Source organism: Colobus angolensis, unplaced genomic scaffold (assembly GCF_000951035.1).
Source record: "Colobus angolensis palliatus isolate OR3802 unplaced genomic scaffold, Cang.pa_1.0 Scaffold307, whole genome shotgun sequence".
NCBI classification, from domain to species: Eukaryota; Metazoa; Chordata; class Mammalia; order Primates; family Cercopithecidae; genus Colobus; species Colobus angolensis.
Window position 1 is genome coordinate 1,851,594 of NW_012116344.1, and position 16,951 is coordinate 1,868,544.

Sequence of the window (16,951 nt, forward strand, 5' to 3'; positions counted from 1 at the left end):
TATAGCATATCAGAATCTAGGTCTATTCTGTTGGAAGATATACCTTTCCTCTGTTTTTCCAAAATCCTAGCATATTCTTTGACCAAGCAGGACATTCTTACCCCTGGCAGACAAACAAATTCTCAGCATTAACTGAAGAAAAACAAGTGGCCTTTCCCAGCCATAGACCTTGAGTAGCATTGAAACATGGCAGGGTGAGGGATGCATCGTAGTTGGTATTTCCTCCTTTTTTAAAATTTCACTTAAGTCAGTTTAATAGTCTCATGAGTCATTCTCACGTTCTCTTTCTTTTTAACCACACGTAACCACCCCATCATAGATCTGGCTGCTTTAATCTCAGAAATGTCTCTTACAACCCTAACTTGCTTTACTCCCAGGGTGGCTTTTCTTTATGATGTCATAACTTTTCTTTATGACTCCATAACTTTACAGACACATCACCCACTGTCTCCCCATGCATACTGTGCTCTGTCTCCTCAGTGCTACTCATACTATCTCCATCCCTGGTGCCCTCTGTGTATCTCTGTGCCTTTGTGCACACTGCTTCCTCTGCCTGGAAGCCCTTCTTCCTTTCTCCACACAGCACATCCCTCCTTACTCATTAAAGTCCCATACAAATGCTAAAGGCACCTGATAGTCTCAGCAAACTTGGCCACCAAATATGAAATCTTCTCCATCTATGCCCACTAGTCATGGACAAAACTCAAGAGTTGCATGAGAACTTCAGTTATCAGGCAATGGTACCAGGGTTTGGGGCAGAAGGAATAGATAAAAGGGATAATTCTGAGGAAGATGATGGAAAGATGATGGATGATTCCAGCACTACTCATACTACACTAGGTGAGCCAGGAGCTGGAAGGAAGGGTGGTATGGAAGAAGGTTGGGGTGAAACTGGAGACATTTTGGGAAAGAAAACTACATTAGAGATTATGGGCTTTCTGAGGCCACCAGAGGTGAATGGGAGAAAAAAGAGTGATGTCAGCTAAGCTATGTACTTTTCTAATTTTCAGGATCAGACAACTTGAAATCTCTCTTTGCTTTTATTGGGCAATCTGTTCTAGGGATCACAGCCCCTACCTGTAACTGTCACCTCTTTTGAGGTACAATTATAGGACTCCTCCATCATTACATTCTTTCCTCTCCTCCCATTGCAATGTTTCCATGCTGAGAGGGCTCCAGATAGATGTAGGGAAGCTCGCTAGTCTCTGTGATGAAGCTCAGTGCTTGGCACACCTCTGCCTTTGATGAGGCTCTGGCACAGCCCTGCATCATTCTTCATTTGCCTGCACATTAAAGAATGCCCCTGGTGCTCATCAGAGCGCCTCATGTCAGAGGCTTTGTCTGCACCTCTCTGTGCCTAGGTTGCAGGCACAGCTTTGGATTTTTTTATCCTCCTCTCATGTACTTATGTTCAGTTTGGGTGAGTTCCTCTTCTTAGCCTCATTCAACTGAAAAAAAAAAAGATCCTGATTTCTTTTGGCCATATGCTGCATTACAAAAATGCCTAACGCCCTCAAGTTAGCAAATTAGATCCCAGATGAGACTCTGAGCACAGACAATTTGTCAAGAGGTGGGGTAAAGTTTACATTTCAGGCTCACCTCTCCCACCCATCTGGATGATGCCCCAGTGACCCATCATGGGGTGTGGATATTAAAATAATGGTAGAACTCTCAACCAGGAGGCAATTGTACAACTGGAAGGGGAAGGGGATGTACATGTGTGTGAGGGTGTGTGTGTGTGTGTGCACGTGTGTATTTACTCATCCATTTATACATATATATGTATATTCTTGCATTATTTTAATACCTACATCTCATGATAGGTGTATGATTTTATACATACATATATACATATATATCATGGGATGAATATATATGTATTATATATGTACATATATGTAAATATACATATATACACAAAGTATATATACACCCATATATAAACTACATATTAGTAAATATGTATATACACACATATATATGAATAACACACACACACAAACACACACACACACACACACACACTTGGCTAAAATGCACTACTCTGAGCTAAACTTGAGCCATGACTCACTCTGCTCCCATGACAGCAGTGAGTACTGTGAAGTTCAAACAAACAGAGGGAACCAAAACAAATAAAACTGGTCTATATCATCTCTGCATGACCAGAGACTCTCCAGGGCCCTTACCACCAACATGTGGGGTTGAGGATGGAGGGCTCCTGGCGCCAGTGACACCTCTTGAACCTCTGTAAGAGTACAGAATACGTGTCAGAATGGACACATCCCATTGTAATCTTTCCCGTAATATCATGCCCCCTCCAGACGGGGCTGTAACTTTCTCACATTTGCATTCTTAATGCTGACTACAGAACCTGGCATACAGGCACTCAATCTTTTCGTTGCTGTTGTTGTTGTGGTTTTTCATTGATAGAATGTCCTTGGCTAATCATCATCAATTTTCATAAAATTTGATCTGCTAAATTGCATATGCACAGATTGCATTGTGTTTTATGAAGAAAATTACAACATCATTTCTTCTTCCTGATTTTTGAGGAAAGACAATGAAATGTTTACCAGTCTAAATCAGCAATTGAAAAATTGATACAGTATGGATACTTTTAATGGACTTTTATCTTGGGAGTCCAGCAATTAATTTTAAATGTCTTCCTTATTTACGAGATTTTGTTACACAATACAGATTCATTTTGAATATATGTATTCATATTTATACTCATATATAAATATATAAACTTAGATTTATATATAAAATCACAGCCCACCATGCATATTGGTCCCTGAGTATATCATCCAATATATTGGATGATCGTGGGGTGAGTTTGTTCTTCTGCCATTCTAAGAAATACCTTTCCCAGTCAGGCGCGGGGGCTCACGCCTGTAATCCCAACGCTTTGGGAGGCTGAGGCGGGCGGATGACTTGAAGTCAGGAGTTCAAGATCAGCCTGGCCCATACGGTGAAACCTGTCTGTACCAAAAATATAAAAATTAGCTAGACGTGGTGGTGCATGCTTGTAGTCCCAGCTACTCGAGAGCCTGGGGCAGGAGAATTGCTTGAATCCGGAAGGTGGAGCTTGTGCTAAGCTGAGATCGTGCCACTGCACTCCAGCTGGGGCACTGCAGCGAGACTCCATCTCAAAAAAAAAAGAAAAAAGAAAAAAAGCAAAAGAAAAAGAGAAAGAAATCCCTCACCTGCCTACCCACCTATCTTGAAGTGAGAACATACTTAATCCACAAGGGAAGTCAAACCAGTGTTGACTGAAAATACGGGAAGAGAACTGTGTTTGAGGCCATATGGGGTTAGTATTCTGTGCGTGTGAGTAGAAGGCTCACGGCTCCTAGTTTCTCTTTCTCTTGAACTTCCTAAGGTGCAAAACACTTCACCACCATTCCCCTGGGACTCTGCCCCCTACTTCTATGAATCTTTTCATTTTCTTCTTTCTTTCTGTGTTCCTCTTCTTTTAAGCCCTCCCTGTGTGGTGATCCTGCCTCCTAGTGCCCTGGGAAACCATATCTCTCCCACTTCATGGCAAGAGTTCAGTCCAGTTCTCAGGTCCTCTTATAAGGTTCATAGCCTCAGAGTTTATTCTCTACTCAGTTTCTGCTGGTGGCCAGGAAAGAATGGGCTCTGGTCTCAGTTCTATTGGCTTTGAATGATCTCCAGACAGGTACATTGGTGGTGGTGATAGGGAGTAGGAGGACTTCCAAAGTGGGCTGTGCCTGAAAATATTCATTTTTATGAGAATTAATTGCATTTTGAATATTATTTAGTCTAGTCTTTGTTCGTAATTCTTTTCAACCCTGGCCTTATGATGCTAAGGGCACAGTTCTCCACTCCTTATTGTAGGTTTCATTTGAAAAACATTCCCACATTTAACTGACATACTTAAACAACTTCTGTGAAATTGCTGATAGGGAAAAGGCAAAAATCCTGATTTCCAAACTCAAACCCTTCCCACTACTTTTTTTCTAGAGCATTTTATGATGAACTCAGCATTTCTCATTGTGAATCAGACAGTCATTCACCTTAAGGCTATTGGCTGCCCCTCATCAAATGTCTCAAGTAAATCACCAGAAAGCTTGAAAATCAAGATCCCCTTCCCACGCAGTGGTGGGGTCCTACACTGCTGATTCTATGCGGGTGCAGTGAGTTCAGTTTGTGTTCTCAGAAGTGCATGGACTGTGAACATTAGCTGAGCTCAGAGAACAGCAGATGCATCTGTGTCCAGAAGCTGAGATCCATGTGGGCTGTCGTAGAACGTGCAATTGCAGAATGGGCTTCCAATTGGCAACCCAGGCTCTGTGCATCTCTTATCCCTAGTGCTCGGCACAATGCACTTCCTCAGCAAGAATCAATGAATGAATGAATGGATGCACAAATTGAAGCCTAGGATCCGGCTGGGTGCGGTGGCTCATGTCTGTAATCCCAGCACTTTGGGAGGCCGAGGCGGGCGGATCACGAGGTCAGGAGATCGAGACCATCCTGGCTAACACGGAGAAAACCCGTCTCTCCTAAAAATACAAAAAATTAGCCGGGCGTGGTGGTGGCAGGCACCTGTAGTACCAGCTACTCAGGAGGCCGAGGCAGGAGAATGGCATGAACCTGGGGGGTGAAGCTTGCAGTGAGCCACTGCACTCCAACCTGGGCAACAGAGTGAGACTCCATCTCAAAAAAAAAAAAGAAAGCCTAGGTAGGATCCTAGTGGTCCTATCCCAGGAGTTAGCTTTTAAGAAAATACTGTGGCAGTGGGAGTTGAGTAATTTCAACACAGTTGAAAATACTGTGGCATGGACACAAGGAGGGGAACATCACACATTGGGGCCTGTTGGGGACTGGGAGCAATGGGAAAGACAGCATTAGGACAAATACATAATGCATGCAGGGCTTAAAACCTAGATGATGGGTTGATAGGTGCAGCAAACCACCATGGCACATATATACCTATGTAACAAAGCTGTGTATTCTGCACATGTATCTCAGAACTTAAAGTAAAATAAAAAAAAGTATAATATTTTGACAAAAGTCTGGTGAACAATATAATTGAAGGAATGTGATTCACTTCATGAGCAGTTTGCTAGGCATCTCACTTTCAGAACCCGAATTTGTCTGGGAAAATCTGTGAGGAACAACTGTGACCACAAGATACCAGGGAACAGTATTTTGCAAACCTGAATATGCATATGGATCACCTTGAAGCTCCTGTTTAAATGTCAATTCTGACTCAGTAGTCCTGAGAAGAGGTGTGAGATTCTGCATTTATTTTTAACAAGGTCTTGGTGATGCTGACACTGAAGCTTCTGGTCACTTTGAGTAGCATACTTTGAGAAGCAAACCACACTTTGAGTAGCAAAGCTTCACAGGCAGCTTGCTAGAGGGCAGTGTTTCTCAACAGAAGGTGGGAGGGCAGAGATTTTCCAACCCTTCCTGAGGATATTTGAAGATGTCCAGGGATCTCTTTGGGTTCCATAACTAGATGGCTACAACTGGTATTGGCCAGGGATACCACTAAACATCCTACAATGCACAGGACAGGGCTTGCCACAGAGAATTATCTGGCCCACAAAGTCAACAGTGCTGAAGTGGAGAAATCCTGATCTAGGGGAAAGAAAACAGGTTTGCAGTCCAGTGGCCCAAGAAGCAAACCATGATCTTTCCACTTAATTACTGTAATCTTTACAAGACTCTCTGAATCTCTGCTCCTTGGAGAACTATCTAATGATGACCAGTAGAGTATCTGCATATGCAGTAAAAGTTCAATAATACTTGTTATTGATTGAATGATTGTAGAAGAATAACTGCCTTCCATGGAGACCAACAGAAAAGTAGTTACCATTGTTGAATATCTATTCTATATCCAGATAAATATTTTGGATATTTCAGAGATACTTCAGATATATAGGCAAACTCAGAGGGATAGACAAGATAGCCTCTTGAATCTGTAATATTAGATTTCTAAGAACAAACTGTTGCCTCAGTTCCCATTGCTAGGCAGATATTGGTAGCAGAAGTGCTCAGAGAGTACCAAAGTATAATGGCCAGTTGATTGCAAGAGTTGGGCAAGATGTTTTTCACCATACCAATGGCAACAGTTTTTCTCATCAGCAGAGCACCCAGGTTTGACTTGCAAAGGCCTGGATGCAGTGCATTCTACTACCAGTGATCTCAGGGCTATCCTTGATTTGCTTTCAGAACAAGAGCAAAGCTAGCCCCTTACGGAGATCAGAGCAGAGGTGGTGGGGCAGCAGAAGGCTGAGGCTGATGGGCTTCTGGTGCTGGTGTACATGCACTCTGGGGAACATCTGAGGCTTAATCTTTCCCATGTGTTTCAGAATGCTTTCTCCATGTGTTCCTCTGCCGTACCAATAATTAGACTTCTCTGCCCAATGCATAAAGAGATGAGCATGCACAGCCACACACAAACACACATACACTGCTACATCTGTATCTCAACAGATGAGCCTTTCTGCTGACTGCCTGTAAAAAGAAAAACAACCAGATGGCACAGCTGGAAAAACATGTCTGTGTTTTAGAGGGTCTATAAAGCTCTTTATCATCTCAGCAGGAATGGGCAAAGACCTGGCAGTACACCGGGGTGCACAAGAAGAATATTGAGCATCTATTTGACATGTCAATAAAGCTTTCCAGAATCATCTCCAGGCCTCTCTCTTGCCAAAGATAGACATGATAGTCTTGTGACCCAGAGATGGTCTTCTCTTGGTTCCTCCATTTTTTACCACACTGGTCTCCAGCTTGTCTGCCTATAGAATTCCATAGAGACAATTACTCTAAAAGGTTATTATATTTGCCTGGATGATGATAATTAGAACAATCTGTGTGATACAGTGATTAAACATAGTGGTATTCATGGCTATAATTTATTACAATCAAAGGATACAAAACAAAGTCAGCAAATGGGAGAAGCACATGAGATGAAGTTCAACCTTCAAGAATCTTCCCTCATTGGAATCATGCAGGATATACTTAATTTCTCCAGTAACAGGAGAGTGATGTTGGCCGTTAGGAAAGCTCATTAGAGACTGAACACCCAGGACTTTTACTGGGAGCCAGTCATGTAGGCAGCCTCTACCTAGAATGCACCAAAACTCCAGACTTCAGAAGTAAAGCAGGTGTTCAGCATAAATGACATTGTTTGTAAAAAACAGCTTAGGTATAGTGAGTCACTCTAATCAAGGAATGATGGGAACCCTCTGAACTCTAAGTTCCTAGACACTAGCCAGGGACTTACCTTGCCTTTCCAAAGATAACAGTTTAGACCTACAGTGTTAACTCTTTTCAGTACAGCTGTGGATCCTGTACTCTATGGGACAGTTGGTGGTTTAGTGGGACCCCAGAGTTCTAGAGGTGTGACAAGGCGCCTTGGGACCCACATTCTCCCACAGAGGCTATGAAAACTGGTCCTCAGCCATGCTTGCTGGAACCTTTGAAGACACTGTTCTACAAGGGAGTACTGCTCCTCCCAGTGATAATAGTTGATGCCAAAACAAGACAATCTCTTCTTAAAATCTCTCCTGTCTGTAACACGAGCTGCTCCATTTTCTTCTATTTTGAATCGGGAACACTCAGGGTTTTATTCTTGTAAGTCAAAGAATCTTTTTAAAGGATAGCATGTAAGATATATATTTTTTCTTTTTGGCTCTTTGACTTAAAAGCTTAAGGAGTTTTATCTTTGAAATTGAAAGCTCCTCTCCCTCCCTCTAGGATATGCCTTGGCATATGTTCTTATTAACTCTGTTGAACATGTGATGATCTCACTCAACATCTTATCTCAGATCCCTTTAATATTTTCTTTTCAGATCTTCCAAGTTTTCTTCTATTAGATCTGTAATTATTAATGTCTATCTGTGGGGATACTGACCATCAGGGTCTCATTCTCTATGTTCTGTCTTGTCTTTCATTTCCTAATTCTCTCATTTATTTTATTTGGGAATTTTTTCACTCATTCAATAAACAGTCCTAAACATCCCTACCCACTAGAGACACTTCCAGACATGAGATTGAAAGATAAGGTATATAGTTGGCCATTTAGGATACCAACAGTAAAAAGATACATGCAGCTGGGCACGGTGGCTCATGCCTGTAATGTCAACACTTTGGGAGGCTGAGGCAGGTGGATCACTTTAGGTCAGGAGTTCAAGACCATTCCTGACCAACATGGTGAAACCCCATCTCTACTGAAAAATACAAAAATTAGCCAGGCATGGTGGCAGGTGCCTGTAATTCCAGATACCCAGGAGGCGGAAGCAGGGAGGATTGCTTTTACCTGGGAGGTAGAGGTTGCAGTGAGCCAAGATTGTTCCACTGCACTCCACCCTGGAAGATAGAGCAAGACTTCATCTCAAACAAAACAAAACAATACAAACCAAAAAAAAAGACACGTGAATCCCCAGAACAATAGGGCTTTCCTAGTGGCTTGTCCACCATGCAGGGGACCACAGAAGATAGGGGGACTTAGGGTGATGTGGGGGGCTGTCTGAGATTATTTTCCTTCAGTTTATCTTTTATGTCATCAGGTTGATTCTCCGAGGAGTCACATTTTACTTATCCCAATAACAGTTTTATTTGATTGGCTGTAGTGCCTTTGCTTTCATATTTTGCCAATAAGCAACAGGATTTTGTACTTTCTGATATGCTGACTATCACTTTTTTCTAGTTATCTAAAAAAGGTACATCTAAAGTTCATGTCCAGCTCACATGGATCTAGTCCTAAAGGAAAAGTCGATGAGGAGGTCCCATTTTTCTCTTTCTCCTACACCCTACCCTGAATAGAAGCAGAACAGGTAGAGGCTTAGGTCCTTTCTGTTCATCTTTCTAAGTGTTGATACTACCTGCAACGGGGACTGGAAAGCAAGGCTCTGGGAGCCTCAAGAAGAAAGCCACAGAGATGTCTGGCTGCACCAAGGACCTCTACTTAGATCACAGGGGAATGAGTGAGGTGAGCTACTCCTGAAACCTGCCCCAGGGGCCTTGGTCCTCTTAGATGGTCTCCTGCATCCTTGGCTGTAGCACATAACAGGCAAGGGAGCATATCACTGCCATCAAACAAGAGCCATGGCCGAATACAGAAACGGTTCCCTAGTGTGGTGGGAGTGACGTGGCAGAAAGGAAAAAATGCTATGGGACTTCCATTCCTGGGAGCCCTGGTTGTTCCCTGTCATTGCTGCTCCTGCTGCTGTTAGGAACTCCTTGAGTTGGATGATTTAATAGTAATAATGATGAGCATTAAGGGGAATAGATCCCTTGTTATTCGTCTTATTCTGCCATTTCTTCAGAATTATTTTTACTAGTTTATCTACAAGTAGAGGCAAATGAAAATTAATTTTTGTAATAAAAATAAAATCCTCTTAATATAATTGGAGCCACCAGACTGTCTGCCTAGTCTAAATAACAATTCATCCCAAACATGGTTTCTGATGATGTTTGGGGGCATTATTTCAGGACAACAAGGCAGAGAATGAGGTGGACTGCTCTCTAGTGAGTATTTAGCACCCATTAGGTGCTAGACTCAAGGTCCTCTCCCTGTGTTATTTTATTTGGTCCACAAAACAAACCAACAAATAAAATAACAGTATCCTCGTCTGACAGTTGACAAAACCAAAGTAGAAGTAAGATTGGGGAATCTATGCCTAAATAAACTTTGGGAGTTTCATTGGTTTCTGATCCACTGTAACTGGAAACACGCTCATCTCTCAAAGGTCAATTTATCTCTCACCTGCATGGGTGGTAGAATGTCATTCCCAGAGCTGCTCTCCATTTCCTTCACCTCGTTTTGGGTCAGTCTTCCTTCGTGAGGATTTTATGAGTTATTTGGGCTCCCAGGAGGAAGAGCTTTCACCATAGCTTCTCCCTTGGCTATCTCATCCTCATCTGCATGCTGGGCTGTAGAGAGTCAGGTGGGTTTTAGGATATAGCCCTTGTCATGAAGTCTCCACACACAGTGCCAGTTTTCATCAACTTCTATTTTATTTACTTATCCAGAACTGTTTTTTTTTTTTTTCTTAGATGGTTTTAAGATGCATTAACATTGGGACATCTATGATTTCAAGCCATCATTTGGTAATTATGGCGAAGGAAACATCTTTTTTTTTTTTTTTTAATGGAGTCTTGCTCTGTTGCCAGGCAGTGCAGTGGTGTGATGTCGGCTCACTGCAACATCTACCTCCCAGGTTCAAGGTCTTCTCCTGCTTCAGCCTCCCCAGTAGCTGGGACTACAGGTGCGTACCACCACGCCCAGCTAATTTTTTGTATTTTTAGTAGAGATGGGGTTTCACCATGTTGGCCAGGATGGTCTTGATCTCTTGACCTCGTGATTTGCCTGCCTTGGCCTCCCAAAGTGCTGGGATTACAGGCGTGAGCTACCGCTCCCAGCCAGGAAACATCTTTGCTGAGGTCACCTCTGAGGATTGTACCACAATCTTTCATCCTTGATTGCGTGGACTCTCCCAACTACAGTTGTTCAGGTGCCCTGTGGACGAGAGTATGTTTATAGGACATCCATGACATGCCGAAACAACATCCCTATTTCCAATTTTGTTTATTTGCCATTTTGCCTTTCCCCCACTCTTTTCTTTAATGAATGTGTTAATCTGCCCAATAGAAAAATAGATGGAGGAGATGGCACTAGAGGAAAAAGTAGAAGCAGAACATGTAGAGGCGTAGGAGGAGGATTAATGAAGTCTTAATCACACAGTTTTAGTTATTCATTCATCCAACAGTTCATAAGTGGGGACCACCTGTTTGCACTAGATGTCATAATAGAGCAGTCGTTCCTCATCTTTTTATTTTTTAATGTTATGGATCCATTTTAGCTCCTGATGTCAGCAACAGGCAGCATCCTACTTTTCAAGGTGTTTATGATTACCTTGACACTAATATATGGGCCCTAAATTAAGAAACCACAGCTAGATAAATTCTAATAGCCCGTCTAGTCCTTAGCTCCTATGACTCCTTTTTAATTTTAATTATGCAGAGGGAAGCAATGAGATTTCTAAGGAGGGAGTTAAAAAAAAAAACATAAAAAAACTCTTCTCTCTATTGCCATCATTTTATTCACCTCTAAAAACCCAACCTTTTCAGCCAGACTCTATGACGACTTTAAAGTGGTGTGCTTCAATATACGAAATTTAAAATGGGGGATTTTAGCTCAGAAAACTGAGCTTGGTTTTTAAAAAAAATGTGGGCTTAATAATGTAAAAAAGGCACAGCCAGGCCAAGGTCTTCCTTGGGAAAGGCCTAAGGGGCAGCAAGGATCACACCTGTGGAGCCCTGTGGAGTTGAGGGGTGTGGGGGTGGGATCCACTCTGCAGAAAGCTGTGCTGTCACAATCCCAGTCCCTGCCGCTCAGAGAGAAGTGCCCCTCATTAGGTGCACAGGCATCAGAAAGCAATGAAACTCTGATTAAGGAGCTGCCCACTTTTTCAAGTACAGCCACATAGGCCTAGCCTGCTGCCATTTCAAACCTAATTCAGACTGTTCATCTGGAGGGGTGCACCTCGTGGAAGTTCTAATTCCCAGGCAAAATATACCCTGATTAGATTCTCTCTTCTGCTCCTCCCTGGGCTTATTGAGAGGAAGCTTTCAATTACTTGGGAAAGTACCAGAGGCCCATGGAGGTGAGTTAGGGCTGGTGGGGGGTGGGAGTGGGGTTTCTCAAGAACAAGGCTGAGCACCTCGGGACTATTAATTGAGGATTCCCTGTGCACGCTCACCCTGAGGCACAAGTCTGAGGAAAGACGAAAGGAAGAGAACACTTTCCCATTCAAACCAATTGATTCTTCAACAACAACCTGAAAATTGAAGCTGAAATGTCCATGGAACTCCAGCTCATGAAAGGTTCCAGTGAGAGCTGTGGAGGAGATAGGAGACCCCTGCTAATGAGGAGAGTTTTAAAACCATTGCAGGCCTGAATTTTAAGTTTTTTTTTTTTTTTTTCTGAAACCTAGATGACAATTTCAGAAACTGGAGGAGGAAATAGAAAAGGTTGAGGTTTCTTAAAGACAAAATTTCTTGCTGAGACAAACTGTCAAATTTTTCATTATATCCATTTCGAGGCAGGCATTTATTACCTTTCCAGTGACTGTATATCTCCCATAATGTTCTTACTGCGATTTGTCTCTTAATTACCCACAAAATTTGCATTTAAACTGAGTTAAAGGATTCCATCTACTCTTTGGCTTCCTGCAGCTGTTTCCATGGTAACCAAAGGGGTCTCCCAGTGGCTGGCTGGGCTGAATATCAGGTTCTACAGGCCTGGAAGCATCTCCCCGCCCACTGTTGATCCATCTCCTTTGCTTCACTGAGGAAAGTCAATGGGAGGCGTCAAAGGATCCACTGACCTCTGTCGGATTGCTCTGGAAACTACTCCCATCAAACAAGATTCCCTTTATTTGATGAGCCCTTCAGGACAGGGGTCTGGGGTTGACTCTTCTCCATGCAGGCCTACACAGACTGCTTCCCTAAGCAGCAGCTACATGAACTGAGCGGGCCTGGTTCTGGTCCCCCCTTTTGATTCGGAACCCTCAGCACAGGTCAGGAGCCTGGGCACCTCCTTGTCCTGAGAGCGTGAGTGGACACTTCCTGGTGGGAAAGCAGCATGCCGTTCTTCTAGTGTTGAGGGACACTTCAGCATGAATATTAAAGACAGTTACAGCAGGAGGTCACAGAAGGTCACAGAGGCAGGGTGCAAATTACATTGAGCTGATTTCACAAAGTACCTGGACTCCAGGCCCGGCTCTGCAGCCTTACACAAAGCTGGTTCAGCCCTCCAAAGCTGAACAACAGTGCAAAAGAAGGTGCATTGGTACCAAGTGATTTTCCTGGAAACTTTCAGCACTGAAAGCCTGTATTATTAAAGTCAGATGTTCACAAAAAGGAATAAATTGAAAACAAAGGTGCAGTATAATAGTTCTAGAAAAACAAAGTTGCTTGATCTTGTACACCACCACAGGGGAAGACACACAGCATGATGGGAAGTGGGACCCCTAGAGCAAGGAGATAAGAGAACTGCAGAATTTTCTCTGTTTCTCTCCCTCAGCTCTGTGTTTTTCTCTGTTTTTTCTCCCTCAGTTCTCAGAAAAAGCTAAACAAGCTATGTTCACATCTCCAAGCACCAGTGCCGAGCCCCTTAACATACCTCTTAATCTTTTCTGCTGACCATTCCCTGGGGTTAGGCAGAAGTAAAGTGCACATTCAATTCTGTGATATGACTTGTATTATAATATACCACCATAGGAGAACAAGCAGTTCTGGTGGGGGTGGTGAAGAGACTCCCACATCATATGGACAATAGTTAGTGATTCTAACTAGTTCTTCTTAATTATCCTGCCAGTCAACTTTCCAATGAAAGCAAATTTGGGAAGGCAAAAGTATGAGAGATGTCAGTCATCATGTTTCACTATTAAAGTTCTTTTGAAAAATCTCCTTTATTGGATTGGAACATTTAATCTGCTTTGTCCTCAAGGTTGGCCATAATTGAGCATGAAATTATGTTGCTTTTTACTATACAATTGTGTTTTCTCCTCTCATTGGATGCTACAGGGAACTTATTTTAAGTATCTTCATTGCAAACTCATTTGTGATTCAGCATGAATGTCTGGGGCATATGTGGGTATTGCATGTCACTTAGGCATCATTCCTCTGTGGGTTCCTGACTGAATTCCCAAGGGAAATAGGTTCCCTGCACTTATCTTGTCCTGTTTTCATCATGTTCAAAGTGGACCACAGAATGATCTCTACCCGTCTTCCAGGACCTGGTAAGGGCAGTAATAATGAAGACAAAGCTTCTGTTACTGGGATTTAGAAAAAGACTTTCCTGGCAAGCACCAAATGGCTGTGCAAGGTAAAGTTGGGGGACCCCCAGGGACAGGGGGGCATGGAGGCAGTGCATCCTCTTAGAAACTGAGAATTGAACCACAGACTTGTACCTGCCACTTTTGGTTCTTCTCTTTCATGTGACTACATGGATATAAAGCTTTCACCAGGGTTTTCTGCTCTCGAAGCTTTAGGCTTCAGTGTTCTCAAAACTGACCTTAATGGCTTCCATTTTGGTTCTGCACTAAGGGGATTTAAAACAACGTAACCTCATTGAAGACCGGCAGACAGAGCCAGAGGCTAGCATCTTGCAGTTTTCTTTCTTTCTTTCTTTTCCTCAAGGAGTCACTTAACACTCTAGCCTCTGTAGGTGCATAGCCCCAGTCCCAGGGTATAAGTAAACTTATGTAATTCACTTACATATGTGATATGAAAGGATGACTTCCCAGCCATGAATGGAGGGGTCCTTATGGACTTCCAGTGATAAATTCATTTTCCGTATTAGGGTTTGTAACTTTTACTAGCCCACTCTTGAGTCCAATTACTCTGTTAATTGTTCCTTTTGTGTAGTTGCAAATAAAAGAAATGCAACTCAAAATATCTTTTTAAAAACGGGAAACGATTTATTGGTTCACGTAAATACCAAGGAAGAGCTGACTCTTAGAATGAATGGCTGGATCCAGGGGCTCAAATGGGTCATTTGGAACAAATACCCCGGAATCTCCCAGCTCTGCTTCCCTGACTGCTCCCATTGCCATGTCAGGCAGGCTCTTCAACTGAGACGATGAGATAGCACTGCAGCTGCAAGCTTACAGAGTACCTTCCTCTGGAAGCAACAGAAAGAAGAGAGGGCCTCTTTATCATTGAGCATTTGGGTTGTGCTACTTGTTAGATCAAGCTAGATTATCCATCCACAGCTGATTCAATCATCATGGCCAAAACCATGAAGAGCAGTGATTGGTTTAGGCGTGGTCTGTCTGACCATCCCCTGTGGATAGTCTGGATATAGTCCAAATCTAAACTACATGAACCAGAAAAATCAGGTGCACAACAAGAGATGTGATTACTCCAATTCTGTATTTTATTTCATCATCACGAGAAAAGCTCTATTTTTCTTACACAAGTGAGGCAACTGATGCTAACTGTAGTAATATTAGAGTATGACACAGCTAATAGATTATGATTTGAACCCATCTGACTCCAAAGTCTATTTTTCTGATACAAATTGCCCTGCTCCACTTTCCTCCTTGCTACATCACGGACACTGGACTCAGAAATCTTTAAGTTTGGTTTCTCACCACGCAAAACTTTAGTAATCTGAAGCTGGCATAATAATGATGATAATAATTTCTTAGTTGATATTACGCTCTCTAAATTTCTAGCTATGTTGTTTTCCATTGTTTTCTCACTAGATGATTTAAGGCAAGTATTTACCCACTTTTTTAAGCTAAGAGAGATGAAGATGATTTTTACGGTGTCATTGACTGAATGTTTGCTTCACCCCCAAATTCATATGTTGAAGCCCTAATGCCTAATGTGGCTATATTTAGAGATGGGGCCTCTGAGGAAGTCATTAAGGAATTAAGTTAAATGATGTCATAAAGATGGTGCCCTTATTTGATAGGATTAATGTTCTCATAAGGAGAGTCACATCTCTCTCTCTCTCTCTCTCTCTCTCTCTCTCTCTCTCTCTCTCCCCCTCTCTCTCCACTTCCCGACTCCAACCCGGCCCTGATTTCTGAGGACACAGCGAGAAGATGAGAAGGCAAGTCAAGAAGAGAGCCCCAGAAATCAACCCTGATGTACCCTGACCTGGGAATTCTAGCCTAAGAAATTGATTTCTGTTGTGTGAGCCAATTAGTTTGCTATTTTACTGTAGCAGGCTGAGCTGACTTATATACATAGCCCCCAAGTTAGTGAATGGGAGAGCCAGAATTAGAAACTGTGTCTCCTTTCTTTCATTTTAGAGTACTTTCAACTTCCCCCAACTCTGTTTTCATGCACTTTTTTTTTTTTGCCAAGCACAAACCATCTAAGGAGGAAAGTGTTACCCTAAGTATTCAGAGAGCAGAATCATTTATTGGTCCTGATGGGAAAAAATCATGGGAAATTGTCTAGAAGTAAATAGATGAATATGATCAAGGTTTGAAAACCACTGTGTTAACTGGGAAACCACATTTTCTATCACTGCAAGAACTCCAGGTCCCCCCAGGCATCTCTGTTGGCCCTGATTTGTTTTTATTTTTTTCTGAAGGAATTTTATAGTACTACAGGGAAGAAAAGTTGTTAGCTTGTCCCTTGTTCAAGGGATTGTTTTTTCAGCTTTTCAATTATCCACACCTTGGGAAATGGAGATGCCAATCTGATTGGTCTGAGACAGTGATTGGCTATGCTTACTAGTGTGCAAGGCCACTGATGCCCAGGTGGACAGTAGCATGTCAAGGATTGGGCAGTGGGGACGTCTGTCCTGGGTACCCATCATAAAGAGGTACATTCTTTGCAGGAAATTTAAAAGCAATACTAATATCAACTAAAAATTGGTCTGCTTTTTATTACCATAATGCCGTGGCAATTTAAAACCTGATATCAATAACAAAACCCCTCTACCCATAGAAGTAACTGCACCTGTTGCCGTTATCCTTTCTATGCCATTGCAGGCAGGTGCTAATAGATGGAGAGGCCAGGGGAAGTTGGATAGAAATTCCCAATGCATCGCATCTACTGAAGCTCTCCTCCCACCTGCTGGCCCTGCCCCTGCTTGCCTACAAGTGTTCCAAAGGTGCACTCTCAGCAGGAGGATTTCTACTGATCTATAATTGAAAACTGTCTGAGTTCCCTTTGGGGTGTTTGCCTCTCCCAAGCAACTGCCAGCCTGAATGAGCTCAGGAGTGGGATCCCCAGAGGCAACATAATGACCCAGACTATAAATGCAATTATTACCACCGCAGCACTGGGTAATAGAGAAAGAGAGAGTGAACATGAGAGTCAGAGAGGGGCTCTAAATCAGGTGCAGGAGTGGAGAGTGAGGAGGTGGTTGGGAATGTGGATGACTACATCATGGGAGGAGGAAAAAAGATATTCATGGAAGGCCTGAGCTCCCTGTGGTCCA

General features: G+C 42.7%; 1 long non-coding RNA gene across 1 annotated transcript; it reads left to right on the forward strand.

Moving 5' to 3' along the window:
* Positions 1-483: 483 nt before the first annotated feature.
* On the forward strand, positions 484-1,318 carry LOC105517753. Its single transcript, XR_001002709.1, has 2 exons — positions 484-840; positions 1,011-1,318. It is a non-coding gene; the product is annotated as an uncharacterized LOC105517753 (long non-coding RNA).
* Positions 1,319-16,951: the final 15,633 nt, after the last annotated feature.